We start from the raw sequence: 18,963 nt of genomic DNA, 5'->3' as shown, positions 1-18,963 counted from the left end.
GGAGAAGCTCTATACAGTCAGCAAAAACAAGACCTGGAGCTGACTGTGGCTCAGATCATCAGCTTCTTATAGCAAAATTCAAACTTAAACTGAAGAAAGTAGGAAAAACCACTGGGCTGGTAAGATACAATCTAAATCAAATCCCTTATGAATATACAGTGGAAGTGAGGAACAGGTTTAAGGATTTAGATTTGTTGGACAGAGTGCCTGCAGAACTATGGGTGGAGGCTCGCAACATTATACAGGAGGCAGCAACGAAAACCATCCCAATGAAAAGGAAATGCAAGAAAGCAAAGTGGCTGTCCAACAAGGCCTTACAAATAGCGGGGGAGAGAAGGCAAGCAAAATGCGAGGGAGATCGTGAAAGATACAGGAAATTGAATGCAGATTTCCAAAAAATAGCAAGGAGAGACAAGAAGGCCTTCTTAAACGAGCAATGCAAAAAAATAGAGGAAAACAACAGAATGGGAAGAACCAGAGATCTGTTCAAGAAAATTGGAGATATGAAAGGAACATTTCGTACAAAGATTACCATAATAAAGGACAAAAGAGGTAAGGACCTAACAGAAGCAGAAGACATCAAGAAGAGGTGGCAATAATACACAGAGGAATTATACCAGAAAGATATGGATGGCTCGTATACCCCAGGTAGTGTGGTTGCTGACCTTGAGCCAGACATCCTGGAGAGTGAAGTTAAATGGGCCTTAGAAAGCACTGCAAATAACAAGGCCAGTGGAAGTGATGGTATTCCAGCTGAACTATTTAAAATTTTAAAAGATGATGCTGTTAAGGTGCTACACTCAATATGCCAGCAAGTTTGGAAAACTCAGCAGTGGCCAGAGGATTGGAGAAGATCAGTCTACATCCCAGTCCCAAAAAAGGGCAGTGCCAAAGAATGCTCCAACTACTGCACAATTGCACTCATTTCACACGCTAGCAAGGTTATGCTTAAAATTCTACAAGGAAGGCTCAAGCAGTATGTGGACAGAGAACTCCCAGAAGTGCAAGCTGGATTTAGAAGAGGCAGAGGAACCAGAGACCAAATTGCAAACATGTGCTGGGTTATGGAGAAAGCTAGAGAGTTCCAGAAAGACATCTACTTCTGCTTCATTGACTATGCAAAAGCCTTTGACTGTTTCGACCACAGCAAATTATGGCAAGTTCTTAAAGAAATGGGGGTGCCTGATCACCTCACCTGTCTCCTGAGAAATCTCTATGTGGGACAAGAAGCTACAGTGGTGCCTTGCAAGACAAAAAGAATCCGTTCTGTGATTCTCTTCGTCTAGCGGTTTTTTTCGTCTTGCGAAGCAAGCCCATTGAAGGATTAGCGGATTAGCGCTATTAGCGCTATTAGAGGCTTTTAGAGGCTTTTAGCGGCTTATCTGCTGATCGGATCAGCTGATAAACAGCTTAGCGGCTTAGAAAAAAGGGGGGAGGGGAAAAAACCAGCAGGAACTGGCAAGACATTGTCGTCTTTCGAAGCAAGCCCATAGGAGATTCGTTTTGCGAAGCACCTCCAAAACGGAAAACTCTTTCGTCTAGCGAGTTTTCCGTCTTGCGAGGCATTCGTCTTGCGGGGCACCACTGTACAGTTAGAACTGGATATGGAATGACTGATTGGTTCAAAATTGGGAAAGGAGTACGGCAAGGCTGTATATTGTCTCCCTGCTTATTTAACTTATATGCAGAATTCATCATGCAAAAGGCTGGGCTGGATGAATCCCAAACCAGAATTAAGATTGCCGGAAGAAATATCAACAACCTCAGATATGCAGATGACACCACCTTGATGGCAGAAAGCGAGGAGGAATTAAAGAACCTTTTAATGAGGGTGAAAGAGGAGAGCGCAAAATATGGTCTGAAGCTCAACATCAAAAAAACGAAGATCATGGCCACTGGTCCCATCACCTCCTGGCAAATAGAAGGGGAAGAAATGGAGGCAGTGAGGGATTTTACTTTTTGGGGCTCCATGATCACTGCAGATAGTGACAGCAGTCACAAAATTAAAAGACGCCTGCTCCTTGGGAGAAAGGCGATGGCAAACCTAGACAGCATCTTAAAAAGCAGAGACACCACCTTGCCAACAAAGGTCCGTATAGTTAAAGCCATGGTTTTCCCAGTAGTGATGTATAGAAGTGAGAGCTGGACCATCAAGAAGGCTGATCGCCGAATAATTGATGCTTTTGAATTATGGTGCTGGAGGAGACTCTTGAGAGTCCCATGGACTGCAAGAAGATCAAACGTATCCATTCTTAAGGAAATCAGCCCTGAGTGCTCACTGGAAGGACAGATTGTGAAGCTGAAGCTCCAATACTTTGGCCACCTCATGAGAAGAGAAGACTCCCTGGAAAAGACCCTGATGTTGGGAAAGATGGAGGGCACAAGGAGAAGGGGACGACAGAGGACAAGATGGTTGGACAGTGTTCTCGAAGCTACCAGCATGAGTTTGACCAAACTGCGGGAGGCAGTGGAAGACAGAAGTGCCTGGCGTGCTCTGGTCCATGGGGTCACGAAGAGTCGGACACGACTAAACAACAACAAAGGCTGTGAAAACTCACTTTTACAACTTCTGACTACTATACTATTCAGAATATAATATATGGTACATAACATAAACTTTCTCCTCTGAGTGCTTGCCTTTGCTATTCAGAAAATTCCATTAGTGACCCTAATTACAGTGGTGCATCAGTTAAAAGAGTGACAGACTATGGACAGTTTTATATAAAAAACACATTGTTCCTTCTTAATGGAAAGGAAAAATGCCCACTGTCACTGAATTCACTCTCCCCCCCCCCACCACCAAATGAATATTTTGAGGAGAGTGTCTCACATCTTTCCCTTGCTACCTAATGCTGAGAGTGAGTGAGAAAACCATCCTTTTAGGCAGGACTTTTTTCTGGGTGAACTCTTAGGAACTCAGTTCCGACACCTCTTTTTCTAGAAAAATAGCACTGCTTTCAGCCCCTCCCAAGGACAGTTTTCTTGTTGATGGTTGTTTCTGGGAGATGTGCAGGCAAAAATAGTTAAAAGGGTTCCCTCAGTTCACAGCGGTGGACTCTCCTGGGTCCCTGGCATTGGCTTCATCAAATTGCATGCTGGTGTTGTATCTGTTCCTTTATTCAGACAATCTCCAAAGTATGATTTGGAGGATTAAGAACTATCCACTTCCTTCCTTCTTCACTTCCTTCCCCCTTTATACGTTGTTCTTTATGTTACTTCCTCGTCTAATCAAACCATAGTTTAACGTTACCAGCAAACTGCACTAGAAGAGGAAGATGTTGAACTGGGAAGACCTAATATTCTTCTGGCTTTGGGGCATTCTAATGTATTCTCTTTCTACTTCCCACAGGTCACTGAATGCACATGTTGCTGTAGGTTGCTGGTGTTACAGCCTCCTGTTCAAGCCTGATAGCCCCCACTAAACAAAACTAAGGTAAGGAATGGCAAGTGAGTGTGTGCCTATTTTTATTATTATTATTTATTAATTAATTATACCCTGCATTTTCCCCTGAAGTGACTCGGTGCACCTCTAAGTCAGGAATAGGGTGAGTGGTACTTCCTATTGTGATACACTGTCTTGTTGTATTTGTCCAATATGCTTCCTCTGCCTTTTCCTAGGAAAGCGTTGCCTCTTATATGTTCACAGGGCTTTACATTGTTCTAACAGTTGTTTAAAAAGATGAAAGCCATTCAAGACAAACTACTAGCACCTAATGGTATCCTCTGCCATGCATTGCAGAGGCTTATTTGAAACAATGGGGATTTCTGCCTCTTTTGCTTTGAAAGGATATCCCACATTCTAATAAGATAAATCTGACAGATTTTTTGAAGCCTGCATTTCTGCAATTGCAACTAATACAAGATGAGAGAAGGATTCCAGTTCTTGCTTTGTTGTACTACACCTTCATATCCACATTGTAAACCACTCTGTGAACTTCGAATGACCCCGAATCCTTGGTACATGGATCAGATAATGTAGGGTTGCTGCTGGATTGTGTTTTGTGCCTATCCTAAAGGAAGATCCAGTGCAGTTGAAGATAATGTGGAAAATTCCAGGGAAATTAGTAAAGCTTCATTTATCTATACTGCTTTTTATCATTTGTACTGTTTCTCTCTCTCTCTCTGCTTTTGGTGCTTCTTCCTATGGTAATGATGCATTTACATGAGAAGTCTTCATTCACATGCACAAGGTGGCTGCATTATTTGTTCCCTGTTTTCCCCTGGAGTTTTCTGCTGTGTACTTTCTCTGTAGATAAACATAGCATTTGCACCCAGTGTGGAAACATTAACACTTCTGTTTTCATCCGAAAGAGAGAGATGCTTCAATCTGATGTTTACATGAAGCTACAGATGCTTATGCATAGAATTTTTAATAGACGGTTCAGTGTTAAAACTGTAGTCCTTTTAATATGCAAGTCCACCTTAAAATGCCTGAAGGAAGGGCCATATCACTAGACACTAAACAGAGTATTTTCTGACGCTCTCTCACTGGAGACGCTGGAGCAGTTTTATCTTTAGCAGAGAGCAAAATCTCATTCACTTTCATTTTTATCTATGGTAGCTAGCTTTTTAAAGCTAGTGTTTTCACATCTTTTTCTACATTGTTAAAAAATATTTGTGCCTGTTCATATGCTGGTTTCAGTTGAATGCTAAAGGAACTTGGCAAGAGAGGCATTTAACCCCAGAAAAATGAAGCAACATTAGAAGCTTAGAAAGGTCCATTATGTCTGTCAGGGGTTCAGGAGCAGAGGCGAGGGCAAGGGAGGAAACAGAGAGCGAGGGGGAGGAGGCAGAAGAAAGGATGAGTGACGACGACGACCCGAGATCTCCGAGTCTGTCCAGTGAATCAGAAGATTCACAAAGAGGAGCACCAGTGGCAAGGGCAAGGGGGGAGACTAGGGGGACACCCCAGGAAGAAAGAGCCAGAGGGGACTCAGAGGGGAGCAGTTGGAGATCGGGACCTACGTCACCGCCAGAGAGTAGGGAAGAGGAAGAGCGCCTGGGAACTAGCGCTGGCAGCTCACAACAGGAGGGAGGGCACGAGTCAGGAGTGGCCACACCTTCATCGGGGAGCGAAGTGACGGTTAGACGGAAAGTGGAAGGTTGGGCGCGCGCGCCAAGTTCAAATGCACAGGAAGGTGGCGCAGTAGGCAGCCCGGAAAGAGAGCCAGGTCCTAAAGCCCAGCGCAAGGAGACAGGGGAGTCAGGGGGGTCAGCGTCAGAAGAATCCCGGAAGGGAGAGACCCAGGGGGGCAGAGGGACCCAGAGGAGAACTGTCAGGCGGAAAAGGTGGAGCAGGGCTAGGATATTAAGTTGGTGCGCAAGGGGCGGAGACTCAGAAGGAGCTTCGCCGACCTAAGCATAAGGCGTAGGGTTGCACGCAGCAGCTCAAGAATGGAGACTGTAACTCAATAAAGACTTTTAATCAACAACCGCTGGCTAGCGTGATCCTCTGTGAGCTAGGATCTGGAAGTAACCCTGACAGTAAGCTCCTTCTCTTCAAATTGTGGACATCCACGACCTTGCGGAGAGGAGGGAAAGCGGGTGCCTACAAGAAAGCTCACGAACGGTAGACAATATGATGGCCGAACAGCAAATAACGGAACTCAGAGACGCGGTTTCACGACTGACTGCCGAGGCGGTGGCGTCCAGGAAGAGAGAGGAGGACGCAGCGGCCGCCTACAGGGATCTCCAGGTCAGGTTGGACGTGCTTACGAAGCAGGGGCAACAGACACCCAAATCAGAGGGGATTGGGTTGGGGAGACGCACAGGCAGTCTGGTCTCGCACTTCGATGGGAATTTGCAACAGTACCCCAATTTTAGAGCAGACGTAATGTGTGCACTACAACTACTGCACAAAGACTTTAGAGATGAACAAGAGAAAGTGGGGTTAATCATGTCCCATTTGCATGGAGACGCTAAAGCATGGCTGCGCAATTTGTGGAGGGATAAGGATCCTGCGCTCCAAAATGCGGACGCCTTTATTAAAGCGATGGATGGCTGTTTTTTATCAAGCATTGACGTGGATCTTGCCCGAAGGGAGGTGCACGGACTAAGACAAGGGAGGGCCAGCGTACGGCAATATCATGCCCGCTTTTTCGCTTTGGTCAGTGCCCTGGAATGGGACAGAGATTCGGCTCCCGTCAGAGACCTTTTTTGGGAGGGCTTGAACAGCTCGGTGAAAGATGAGATTGCGAGGGGGGAGAGACCCCGGACCACGCAGGAGATCGTTCAGAGGGCGCTGGCGGTGGGAGTGCGGCTGGAAGAACGTCCGTGGAGCAGGGACGAAGGGCGCAGCGGGCGCGAACCAGCCAGGGGCTCCTCCTTCCTTCCCAGAGAAGCAGCGCGTGCGCAATCCACGCCCCCAACAGGGGGAGCGGTGGAACCGATGGAGGTTGGGAGTGCAAGGGCTCAGTCAGCAGCCAGAGCCCTAGCACCGGCAGCAGTGAAAGCGAAGCCTCCTAGAGGGAACAGGAAGTGTTACATCTGCGAGGATCCAGGCCATTTGGCGAAAGAGTGTCCCCGGAGGCTCCACAAGCACACTGCAGCCTCAGCAATGGTGACTGCAGCAATGCAGCAAGGAGAACCACAGCAGGGAAACGACGATGTCTGGCTGGAAGAGGAGGCACTGGGGCCCAGCCAGACGTGTCAGTGAAGCAGTCCCCAGAGATTTTACCGCCCATGGACCCCCTCCCGCCCAAGCCAGTAGTGAGGCTCACTGCATCGCTCCAGCTACCCAATGGAATCACCATGGACGTGCCAATCACCGTCGACTCGGGAAGCAATGCAGACTTCATAGGGCAGGACTTTGTCGACCGGCACGCTATACAGTTGCTGCCTGCCGCGCTGCCACTGCAGGTTGTCACGGTGGATGGCAGGGAGCTGTTAGGGGGGCAAGTGGTGAAGCAGACGCCACCTATGGTGCTGCGGCTTGGAAATCACAAGGAGATTATCAGCTTCAACGTCACTCAACTCTCAGACACGCCTATCGTATTGGGCATGAGTTGGCTGGACAGGCACAGCCCGACGCTGGCTTGGTACCAGAGGCAGCTGACCTTCGGTTCTTCCTTTTGTGCTGAACACTGCATCATGCCCCAGCAAGAAGGGGAGCAAGAGGAGTCACAGCTGCTGCTCGGCACGCTGCAAGCGATTCCCCACAAGTACGCAGAATTTTTGGAGGTTTTCTGCGAGAAGGAGGCAGACAAGCTACCCCCCCACAGACCATATGACTGCAAGATTGACCTGCTGCCGGGGGCGGCGCTGCCCAAAGGGAAGCTGTATTCCATGTCTGAAGACGAACTGCAGGAACTCAAGGAGTTCATTGATCATAATTTGAAACGCGGTTTCATCCGAGAGTCCCAGGCAGCGGGGGGCAGTCCTGTATTCTTTGTGAAGAAGCGAGACACGCCCCAGAAAAGGCTCGTGGTGGACTACCGCATTTTGAACAGTGTCACCAAGCCGTCGGACTTCCCCATGCCCCGAATCGACGACCTCCTCGCGAAAGTACGCAAGGGCAGCGTGTTCACCAAGTTGGACCTGCGAGGGGCGTACAACCTGATTCGCATGCGGGAAGGAGATGAGTGGAAGACAGCCATGTTCACACCCCTGGGCACCTACGAATATAGAGTTATGCCTTTTGGATTGCAAAATGGCTCCCACGTTTTTCAAGCTTTCATGCATCACGTGTTGGCGGGGCTCCTCTACAAGACGTGCGTCTGTTTCTTGGATGACATCCTGATCTTTTCGGAATCGCAGCAGGAGCATGACAGACACGTCAGGGAAGTGCTGAGCAGGCTCCAGCAACATAGGCTTTACGCCAAGCTGGAGAAGTGCCAATTCGACGTGACGGAGGTGGATTTCCTGGGATACAGGTTGTCTGACAAGGGGCTCGCCATGGACAGCGCCAAGGTTCGAGCGGTGTTGGATTGGAAAAGCCCACGCAACCGGAAGGAGGTCCAACGATTTGTCGGCTTCGCGAACTTCTATCGCAAGTTCATCAAAGGCTTCGCTATGCAGACTGCAGCCATTGCAGACACGCTCAGTTCCAAGAAAAAGTTCATCTGGACAGCGCAGGCGGAGCAGTCCTTTCAGGCACTCAAGCGTCTTTTCGCCTCGGAGGAACAGCTGCTTCATGTCGATCCTAGCAGGCCGATGAGAGTTGAAACAGACGCCTCGGACAGGGCCGTCGGAGCAGTCCTGCTGCAGAAGGACCCGCAGGGGGTTTGGAGGCCCGGAGCGTTTTACTCCAGGAAGCTCAGCAAGTCCGAACAGAATTACACCATCTGGGACAGGGAGTTGCTGGCTATTCATGCAGCGTTCAAAGCATGGAGGCACTTCCTGATTGGAGCCAAGCACACGGTGCAGGTCTGCACGGACCACAAGAATCTGGAGCACTGGCGCACGGCACAGTTCCTGAACCAGAGGCAGATACGTTGGGCTGAGTTCTTTGCGAATTTCGACTTCCGAATAGAGTATGTCCCGGGGGACACCAACATCATGGCGGACGCGCTATCCCGTAAGCCACAGTATCTGGAGGACGCCACGCCAGCGGCCGCCATGCACATCTTCGCGCCAACAGTGTGGGCGTGCGCTGCGGCGACAGTGGACCTGGAGGCGGTGCGACAAGCGTTGCAGAATGACTCTTTCGCGCAAGCAAAGATGGCTGAGATGCGAAGGGGCACGGCAGCGACCAACGGGTTCCAGCTGAGAGATGGATTGCTCATCCACAAAGGGGCCATCTACGTGCCGGGAGACGAACTTCGCGCCAAGGTACTGCATCAGCTGCACGACGCGCCCACTGCCGGGCACTTTGGCAAGGAGAAGACGGTGGAATTAGTCGCCAGGGATTTCTGGTGGCCCGGAATGAGAGGGGAGGTCGCAGACTACGTGGCGAGGTGCGACACCTGCCAGAGGGCCAAACCAGTGCACAGACCGCCGGCCGGACTGTTGGAACCGCTGCAAACTCCGGTCGAGCCATGGGAGAGAGTCGCCCTGGACTTCATCACGGATCTGCCCAGCTCAAGGGGCAAGACGGCCGTGCTGGTGGTGGTGGACTTGTTCTCCAAGATGGCGCATTTCATCCCGTGTGCGAAGGTGGCCACGGCGGAACAAACCGCCAAACTGTTCATAGACCACGTGTTCAAGGTTCACGGTCTGCCACGGTCTATTCTGTCCGACCGCGGGCGGCAGTTCATCTCGAACTTCTGGCAGAAGCTGATGGGCTTCCTAAACGTCAAGATCAACCTGGCGTCGGCGAGACACCCGCAGACCAACGGGCAAGCGGAGCGGGTCAATGCCATCATGCAGCAGTACCTGAGATGCTATGCGAATCAACAGCCTGCGACGTGGGTGGATTACCTGCCGCTCGCCGAGTTCGCCTACAACAACACGAAGCACGTGTCCACGGGGGTCACGCCGTTCTTCGCCAACAACGGGAGGCACCCCAGAACCTTCCCGGGACTGGAAAGACTGGTGGAGGGGGAGCCGCAGACAGCAGATGCGTTCGCGTCGGAGTTGCAAGAGGTTCACGATCAGCTGCGGCGGCACCTGGAGCTGGCCAAACACGCATACAAGGTGCAGGCAGACAAACACAGAAGGGTTGGCGAAGAGATCCAGGTGGGAGACTGGGTCTGGTTAGCAGCCCACGCAGTGCCGGCCAGGTCGTTGGCCAAGAAGAAACTAGGGCATAAGCAACTGGGGCCCTACCAAGTCGAAGAGCAGGTCAACCCGGTGGCTTTCAGGCTGGCGCTTCCGGAGGGTTCCAGAATGCATCCGGTGTTCCACAGATCGGTGCTCACTCCCTACAAGGCACCGCACAGGTTTCAGGAACCCGGCACGGCGCCGAGTCCGCTCCGAGAGGGAACCAGGCAACGGGGAGTGGCACAGGAGGTGCGCCTCAACGAAGTCACGGAGATTTTGGACTCCAGATGGGGGGAAGAGGGGGTAGAATACCTTCTCGCTAAGGAGGGCACCCCGGCCAATGCCAACAGCTGGGTGCCGGGCTACGCTCTAGATGAACCTCTGCTCAAGGAAGAGTTTCATGCCCTCTTTCCCCATAGGCCAATGCCGGCGGACTTTTTCGACGACTGGCTTTTCACGCCCACGCTTTCAGCCAGCACGTTCCGGGGGTTCGACTCGGATGAGGAACCGACACGAGACGCCCGTTCCCCGGAGGGGTCACCCTCGGGATCTGCCTCAGAACCCTCGTATTGGTGGGATGATCGACCAGAGGAGCAGTGGCGCAGGAAGTGGCTGGAGGGTCCAGGACGAGCTACGCCTACAGAAGGAAGCGAGGGAGAGACCGACATGGACTTTTTCGGGGACAACCAGGGTCTCGAGCACGGCGGCACGGAGATGGAAGCAGAGGTGACCGTCGTTGACGAGAGCAGGGAGGAAGAACCGGGAGTCTGCGGATGGAGGCCGGCCACGGGAAGCGAACTGTACCCGACATTCGTCCCTTTGACACTGCAGCACCCAGTTCCCGCACCGGAGGGAGGGGAAGGGGGGGCTTTGAGGGGGGGATGGATGTCAGGGGTTCAGGAGCAGAGGCGAGGGCAAGGGAGGAAACAGAGAGCGAGGGGGAGGAGGCAGAAGAAAGGATGAGTGACGACGACGACCCGAGATCTCCGAGTCTGTCCAGTGAATCAGAAGATTCACAAAGAGGAGCACCAGTGGCAAGGGCAAGGGGGGAGACTAGGGGGACACCCCAGGAAGAAAGAGCCAGAGGGGACTCAGAGGGGAGCAGTTGGAGATCGGGACCTACGTCACCGCCAGAGAGTAGGGAAGAGGAAGAGCGCCTGGGAACTAGCGCTGGCAGCTCACAACAGGAGGGAGGGCACGAGTCAGGAGTGGCCACACCTTCATCGGGGAGCGAAGTGACGGTTAGACGGAAAGTGGAAGGTTGGGCGCGCGCGCCAAGTTCAAATGCACAGGAAGGTGGCGCAGTAGGCAGCCCGGAAAGAGAGCCAGGTCCTAAAGCCCGGCGCAAGGAGACAGGGGAGTCAGGGGGGTCAGCGTCAGAAGAATCCCGGAAGGGAGAGACCCAGGGGGGCAGAGGGACCCAGAGGAGAACTGTCAGGCGGAAAAGGTGGAGCAGGGCTAGGATATTAAGTTGGTGCGCAAGGGGCGGAGACTCAGAAGGAGCTTCGCCGACCTAAGCATAAGGCGTAGGGTTGCACGCAGCAGCTCAAGAATGGAGACTGTAACTCAATAAAGACTTTTAATCAACAACCACTGGCTAGCGTGATCCTCTGTGAGCTAGGATCTGGAAGTAACCCTGACAATGTCCTACTGATTTGTTCAGTAAAGAACCCAGGAGCTTGTCTGGAAATGTCACTGATAACGTTGGAAAATGTGGGAGAGTTGGGCACATACTAAAATAGCTTTTGATGGATCAAGCCCTCTGATCCTGATTGCTGTCTGGTCCTGACCCGCTCTAAACCACAGTTAGGAGCTGACATAATGTTCCTTTTATGTAACTGCATATGACACCAAATATTCCACTGAAGGAGAGCTGACAGCATAGTACATATGGGAACCTTGGCTCGTTCCATTGCATTGAATATATGGCATACATTTTATAGTTACATCTGCATCACAGTGGTTGTGAATTTCATCTTGACATATCTTACCATGGAAGAGAGGGCAGCAAACAATATATTCCTTGAAGAGGCGGTTACCGCGTATAGTTATTCATGTAGCTTACGTAAGGGTTGGCCAGATAGTGAACACCATCTGTGTGTCTGATTAAAAAAAGTCTGTAGAACCTCAACAGATTCTTCTCATTCTACTTTGAGTGAGCACTTTCAAGCAGGTCTAATCAAGCAGGGTTTAGATAAAAATTGGAAACTTCTTATGGGCTTCTGTAGGAAGGAAACTGTTTACACAGGTTTATGAATTTTATATGACCACAGTAGATAAATGTGCAAAGTGAGTTGGGTCTTAACAGCAGATTAAACATACATTTGTTGAATTAAAATTAGCAACCTTTAATAAGTGAAAATAAGACCCTCCTGGGACTATAGAAAAGATTAACCAAGTCATATCAGTGAATGCCTGCTTGAGTAAGCTCTAAGTAATAGAAAGCATTATGGCTCGGGTTCTCTATTAAGAGCAAGTACAAAGCTCTCACAGTCAACTTTTGGACATTGTGCTTTTATCTTGTACGGATCGATCTTTAAATTCCTGCTTGTGTTAAGATGATCAGCAAATAGCAGGATGGATGAACCAAGTAACCTGGTGTGTTATGTCGTCTTCTTTTTACCTGTCCCCCATTCTGACATACTGAAACAACCAACATTTTCTGCAGTAGTGGATGCTGCCAGTTTGGAATGAATTGAAAGTTGCACACTGAAGGTTGCTGAGCCTGAAATTGGAATCATGAGAATATTTGATTCCACACTGCTATCTCCACTAGGGGTTGCAAATTAAGATAAGAAGGGTGTTTCATAATAACGAAATGTGCATCGAACCCTGTTCCCAGCATTGGTGAGTGCTAGAATATTCACTGGCATGTCAGACAGAATGTTTTGTCTGCTACAGGATACATGACAGGGTGGAATAGATGGGTATAAGCCAGGTTATTGCATGGACCCATCTTTTTTCACAAACATGCCTGCCTATTGTTCCGTTCTGGTGGTGAAAAGTCCAGCATATGAGTCAAAGATGTACAAATATCCTGGATTTGAAGCAGTTTATATATTTGTAAAATGAATAAATGCATTACTATCCCTCAGAATGTGGTTCTGCCAAACCTCCATACCCTGCTACCAGAAGGTGGATAGTGTTAAACTAAACAGATGTAACTAAATATCTTGCAAACACAGGAAGCCAGCCATTTTTAAAAAAGTACTGAAACCTGTCCTTCCACCCCCACCTTTCTTTATCTTAATCTACGATTAGAGATAGAAGCTCTTAAATGGTGCAGCTTGGTATCTGATGTCAATGCCAGCTGCCTAATTGCTTGAACATTCTGTACCATCTTACTTGGATGTGAGGGGTCTTTCTCCACCAGTAAGAATCAGCCCATCCTGCGTCTTTCTGCCACTTCCCTTCCCTTTGAAGCCAGGCTGCTGAAGTGTTTGAACACAGCGTTGAAATCATTAAATTCAGTGACATTTTAACCACAGTTGCTTGTCTAGCCTGAAATAAGCAATTTGAAAGGCGGAGAAGGACTTAGGGTGTCGGAAAAGGAGATAGATAAATCAATGGAGGCCAAGGACTTTTACATTCAAAGTGGTGGTCATGGAGAGGGCTGTTGAGGCAGTAGCTGGTGGGGGAAAATATCCCTTTCATTGGTGTGTGTGTTTGTTTTTATCCCAGCATACAGCTATTAATGGTTAGCTGTAAAGAAACCCTTCACTAAAAAAATATTACCTAGTTATACGAGACTAAACCTAAACTGTGTAGTCTGAGGCTATGCAGAGAGAATACCAAATCAAAAAGTGGTGCTTATGAGAGTGAGCTTCAGGCTAGTGCACTTGCTTCTCACCTCCCCCCTCCTTTTTTCTCCTTACACACTGAGAATAGGAATTTCTGTTCTGTGTTTTCAGCAAACCATAGTTTGCTGTTTCATCCAAGCCTCACAAACATATGTTTTGTGCAAACCATATACAAAGTATGTAATTCCCACTCTATCCAGACACTTATGTTACTTCATGAGGTGTGACCTCTTCTTTTTCTTTTATTGTTATAACTGTCACAGTCACAGTGTTTAGTTCAGTAAATGTTTAGCATCCCATGTTCCCACTATATAGAAAAAACACAATTGTGGAATCGTAGAGTTGGAGGGGGTCTTGCGCAATCTGGACCAATTCCCTGCTTGATACAGGATACCCAGGACTCGAGCATTCCCAGTAAATAGCTGCCTATCTTCTGCTTGAACGCCTCCAGCGAGTGTCCACCCTTCTAATTAATTGGTTCCATTATTCAACTGCTCTTAGCGAGCTTCTCCAAATGTTCAGCTAATATATACCCTCCTGGAACTTAAGCCCTAGCTAGATTAAGTCTAGCTCTGGTGTCTTGAATAGCAGTGAACAGTTATTGGCCTTTTTCTAAGTTATAATATATCAGGTATTTCAGAAGGCTATACCATCCTCTTCTTCTCCAGGGTATTTATACCCAGTTCCATCAACATTTTTCGACTGGACTTGTTTTTCATACAGCTAACCATCTTTGTTATGGTCCTCCTCTAAATATTTTCCAAGCAGAACTGAATGCTGCTCCAGAAGTGGCATCACTGGCACAGGATAATGTGGAAATATTAATTCTCATGACTTGGAAACTATGGTTCTATTAGCGTATTAGCTGAAAATTGCATTAGCCTTTTTTTGCAGCCACATCACGTTACTGACTCATGTTCCGCTTGTGACGGATTTCAGTTTGTGTTCAAGCTACTGTATGTTGCAAAGGCATGGAACAATGTAAAAAGCTACACTCCTAAATCAGGTTGGGGGGAAAGGTTAGCATGTTAAGATAAAACGGTCAGAGGTTGCTGGATGAGAAGTTTGGCTAGACTAGGGACTCAGCTGCATTTGCAAAGAAAAAGTGCTTTATATGTGTTGTTTATGCATTCTAACACTGTGACACCAGATGGTGCTGTGGAGTTCCATTTTTGCTAACCCGATTTCTCATTCAAAGTTTGCAATGCATTTAACTGAAACACTTCTTTGATGTGTCTAGATCCAAACTAGGGCGCAAAGCACAGATGAACACAGATGGCTGAGTATGGAGACTTACCTAAGACTGCTCTCTTTAACCACACTCCCCCCCCTTTTTTTTAGAATGGGTGTTTGGGAAATGTGATTTTAACATTTCCCAGATGCTTTCAGAAGTGACACCAGCTGTTGCTAAAATCCACCTCCACTTCCACTCAGTTATAAGTGCATTGCATAGACCACCTGCTCTAGATCATTTTGAAGCCAGATATATTAATGTTATGTTTGTGGTGCTGGTAAATGAATGTGCTGCTGGTAGTACTAATGGAGGGCACATCCAGACTTCTGTTTATCCTGCCACTTGCCCCTGGGAAAACCCAATCTTTACTAGTGAATTTGAGCAAACATCAATCTGGTGCGAGTTTTCCAGGGGAAAGAGTAGGGCAAAGACAAAAGCTCTTAGACACATGCCTTAAAACCATTGGGAGAAGTGGAAAAGTGCTCGGAACATGCTTTCTAGGCACTTGAACAAGTGGAAGTGTTGGCGAGCTCATAGGCATGCCACATTTGCTGTCGGTTACAAGTTTTAACGAAGAGCTTCTTCCTCTTTGTCCATCTCAGCCAGCCTCCTCTGTTGCCACATCATTGCTTGTTCAAAGGAAATTCTGGGCATGCCTTTCTTGTAGTGTATTTTTTTTTCTTTTTTTAAAAGAAATATAGGAAGGTGGTGCAATTTACAGCTAGGAAGATGCTTATCAGTAAAAGATAATGTTTCCAACATGCAATCATTAATAAACTCCTGCTATATATGATTATCTCCTGTACAAATTACTTTGACAAGTGAAAATAGGCTTGCACAAAATGACAGATGGGGAGAGTAGAGCAGCCTTTCATCAAGGTGTAGATTCCTGGGGCAAGCTATAGAGCTGATGTCGCTCAAAGGAGATAATAAAGGCATTGGATTCCTTATTTTGATTGCTGCACAGGCTGCTGTCTTGTTCTTTTGTGAGTTTTAAACACCCCAAGTGGGAGAGGTGAGCTTGTCTCAATTACATCTTAAGATTTACTGTCGCTCTTTCTCTTTAGTGATTCTGTAGGAGACTGCAAAGGCGGGGTTTTGTATGTATCAAAATAAGGCTTATGTCTGAGATATGGGAAGATTGATTCTCAGAAAAAGAGTCCTTAAATTCAAGATTTAACTCTTTAAATCTGCAGTGGTTTGCTGATTTGCTACCGGACTAGGTTCAAGGTGTTCTCAAAGCTACTAACATGAGTTTGACCAAACTGTGGGAGGCAGCGGAAGGCAGGAGTGCCTGGCGTGCTCTGGTCCATGGGGTCACGAAGAGTCAGACACGACTAAATGACTAAACAACAACAAGAAGAGAACATCATGCATTTTCTGCCAAAGCAGCACTAGGATCGAAGAGCTGCAAAGGTGCTTCTTGTAACTTAGATGCAACCCAAGACACAATGTAAGCATAGCAGCTGCACAGTGCTTTCTACCTGTGTTGCTCCAGTAAAGGGAGTCCCTTGACTTTTGAAGCCCCTTGTACGTTATTTTGCCCTGAGTTGTTGGCCCACTGGCTGAGTTGGCGAAATGTTATGGAAGTTAGAAAATCTGAAGCCATTATTATCAGAAGATCACAATTAGGCGTCACTGTGTCAGGCTGATATGTAGTGTGTGCCTGGTTTACGTGCCTACAACTGAAGGCTAGCTTGCAGTCCTTAACAAGAAGCGGAAAACTAAGCACACCAGGAATCTCATAATATATGAAATATATCTAAGGCTGCCTCACGAACATTTGATCAATGTGCTTCAAAAGAAAGACAGCAGGGTGATCTGTGGGATTTATACTTAGTTTTCAAGCCCACCGGAAAACGGTGTCTGCCAAAGCGCCTTGCTGGTTCACACGTGTTTAGAAACATAATTTACCGGTACATTTCATGCTGGAGAGCTGCATCTCATGGAAATGGCACTCAGTTCACAATGCTACGTTGAAGGTGTTTATATTCCAAACCAGATAAATACAAGCTTTAGTGATAGCACAGGTAATCAGAACTTAAGAGATACTACTTTCTGTCATGTACATAGTAGTTTATTAGAGCCACATTTGTCGTAGTCATTGATTGATTTTGCTTGGTGTATATATGCTTTGTGTTCTCACTCAGTTCAGATTTGTGTACAGACTATTCTTTGGTTTAGTTTTGCTATTGTTTGACCCATGTTGTTTCTGCACTTGTATCTATACAAGGAACTCTATCCCCCTCTATAGAGTAGGGCCATGAAAGAATGTGTCAGAAGAGGTGAAGAAACAGGCTCAATAATATTGTAAGAGAGCACATTGTCAAGATGAATAAATCATGAGACTTGGTCCAAACACAAAAAAGATAATAAACAAGTGTCTTCTCTATTTTTCTTATAAACTGGTTCAGTAAAGCACAAAGTTTCATGTGAAGGCATTTGGAAGTGTTGTGCTAATTGGGAGATATTGTGGTAGTTCCAGCTGGAGCAAAACCCAACCTGTCTGCACACACTATTAATTTTAAGATAATTTTATCTTCAGGCAACTGGAATAAAGGCATACATTAGGAATGGAGGCTCCATTCGTCCACCCCCACTTTGGCAAGAAACACCACTATGTTTGTTTCCAGATTATGTGTCTCTTAACTTAAATGTCCTAAAGAGAGCGAGAGAAGTCTCCCCCCCCACACACTTTCTCTCATAATACTAGAACCTGGGCTCATCAAATGAAATTAAATGGTGAGAGTTTCCAGAGAGACAAATGCAAATACAGTGTGTAGTTAAAGTATGGAATTCACTACCACAAAATGCAGTGATCGCCACCAACTTGGAAAGCTTTTAAAAGAGGGTTAAACAAATTAATGAATGATAAAATACCAGTGGCTTCTTGTATGCCCCAAAATACCCATTGTTGAGGAGCAACAGCAGGAGAGGCTGTTCTCCTCATGTCCTGCTTTGGGCCTCCAACATGCGTGTGGCTATCTGCCATGAGAACAGAATGCTGGACTAGATAAGCCTTTTGTTTGATCCAGCAGAACTTCTCTTACCTTCTTACGTGTCCTACAGCTTAAGTATTTGTGTACGTAAATGTCTTGCGAGTTTCACATTTCTGTTCCTTGTATCTTCCTTTTGTAGAACAGCTGCCAGTAAATATTACAATCAATTCTGTACTGGTTCCTCTCTAGAAAGTAAAGGATTGAAATATTTAACATTAGAATACCTTTAGAGATTTGTAATCACTCTTTTTTCATTATACCTGATTTACAGAGAAAATCTTCCTCCTATATATATTTAACCTCCTGCTATATATTTACTTTTTTTTCCCCTAGAGGGAAATTAATGTACAGAGTGATGGAGATCTTTGCTTATAGGGAAACATGGAGCTACATGATGGTTTATTCCTGCTGATTCTTTAGTCTAATTTATTTTCAATCTAAGGTTATAAGGAGATCTGTTTCATTGCTGCTGGTTTTGTTCCTCTGTTTTCCTTCCAGTAAGAAACTCTCAACTCCCACTCACAATGTTAGGCTCAAGTTATATAGTACTTATTAAATGTTGTCACTGGTAATTTTTCCTCTTCTTTCTTTAAATGGCTTTAGTTTCCTAGGGATAGGAGTGCAATATTTTCTTTCCAGATGAGATAAAATAACAACCTTGAAGGCTGTAGAAGTGTTTTTGTTTATTTAAAGATCTCCTTTAATGATATCATTCATTACCTTGCTTCTTTTGCCTTTATCCTTAATCTGATACATTTTATCATAGGAGCAGCCCTCAGTGTTGGTGATACTATCTCACGAGAATGCTGGGCAGATATAATGTTATATGCAAGTAGTTACTCACACATACTATAAGCCCTTCCCATCTTATTTGTAACAAGGGAGCTTATCATGATTTATAGGGAGAAGTTGGTGGAAAGAAATGCTGTTTTCAAGCGAGGAGTTGTAAATTTCACTTCTTCAGGGTGTTTGGGAGAGCTTTTGCAAATGTTTTCCTATGATGCACCAGTGCTGATGTACCCAGACACATCAGCTTATGCTTTCTGTGAACATAGGCTGCCAGAAAAAAATAACTGTCTTTGGGCAGATCCATGCCATACTTTTAAAGGACAATCTTTTGACTTCCTCAACTATTTGGTTTCATAATTGTTATGCAGTAACTAGCCCTAGGTGAAGGGTTGACTTGAAGTGACTCCGCAGTCCCTAGATGCTGCAGGGTACCTTGACAAGACAAAACAAAGGATCAGGTCATTATTTGGAAACAGAAGCTTTATTATCAAAGCAGTAGGAG

The 18,963-nt window shown here is 46.8% G+C and overlaps 1 protein-coding gene across 7 annotated transcripts in view; it reads left to right on the top strand.

Annotated features, from left to right (window-relative positions):
- Window positions 1-18,963, top strand: part of TSPAN18 (tetraspanin 18) — a 162,350-nt gene that overhangs the window by 77,522 nt on the left and 65,865 nt on the right. For all 7 annotated transcript variants that reach the window (XM_082226889.1, XM_082226885.1, XM_082226888.1 and 4 more), the window contains one exon: window positions 3,350-3,433. The gene's annotated coding sequence lies outside the window, so the exon portion shown is untranslated. The remainder of the gene's footprint in view (window positions 1-3,349; window positions 3,434-18,963) is intronic.

This window comes from Podarcis vaucheri, assembly GCF_965113315.1.
Source record: "Podarcis vaucheri genome assembly, chromosome: 1".
NCBI lineage: Eukaryota > Metazoa > Chordata > Lepidosauria > Squamata > Lacertidae > Podarcis > Podarcis vaucheri.
The sequence above is the reverse complement of the archived record's forward strand: the minus strand, read 5'-3'. Positions and strand labels throughout refer to the sequence as shown.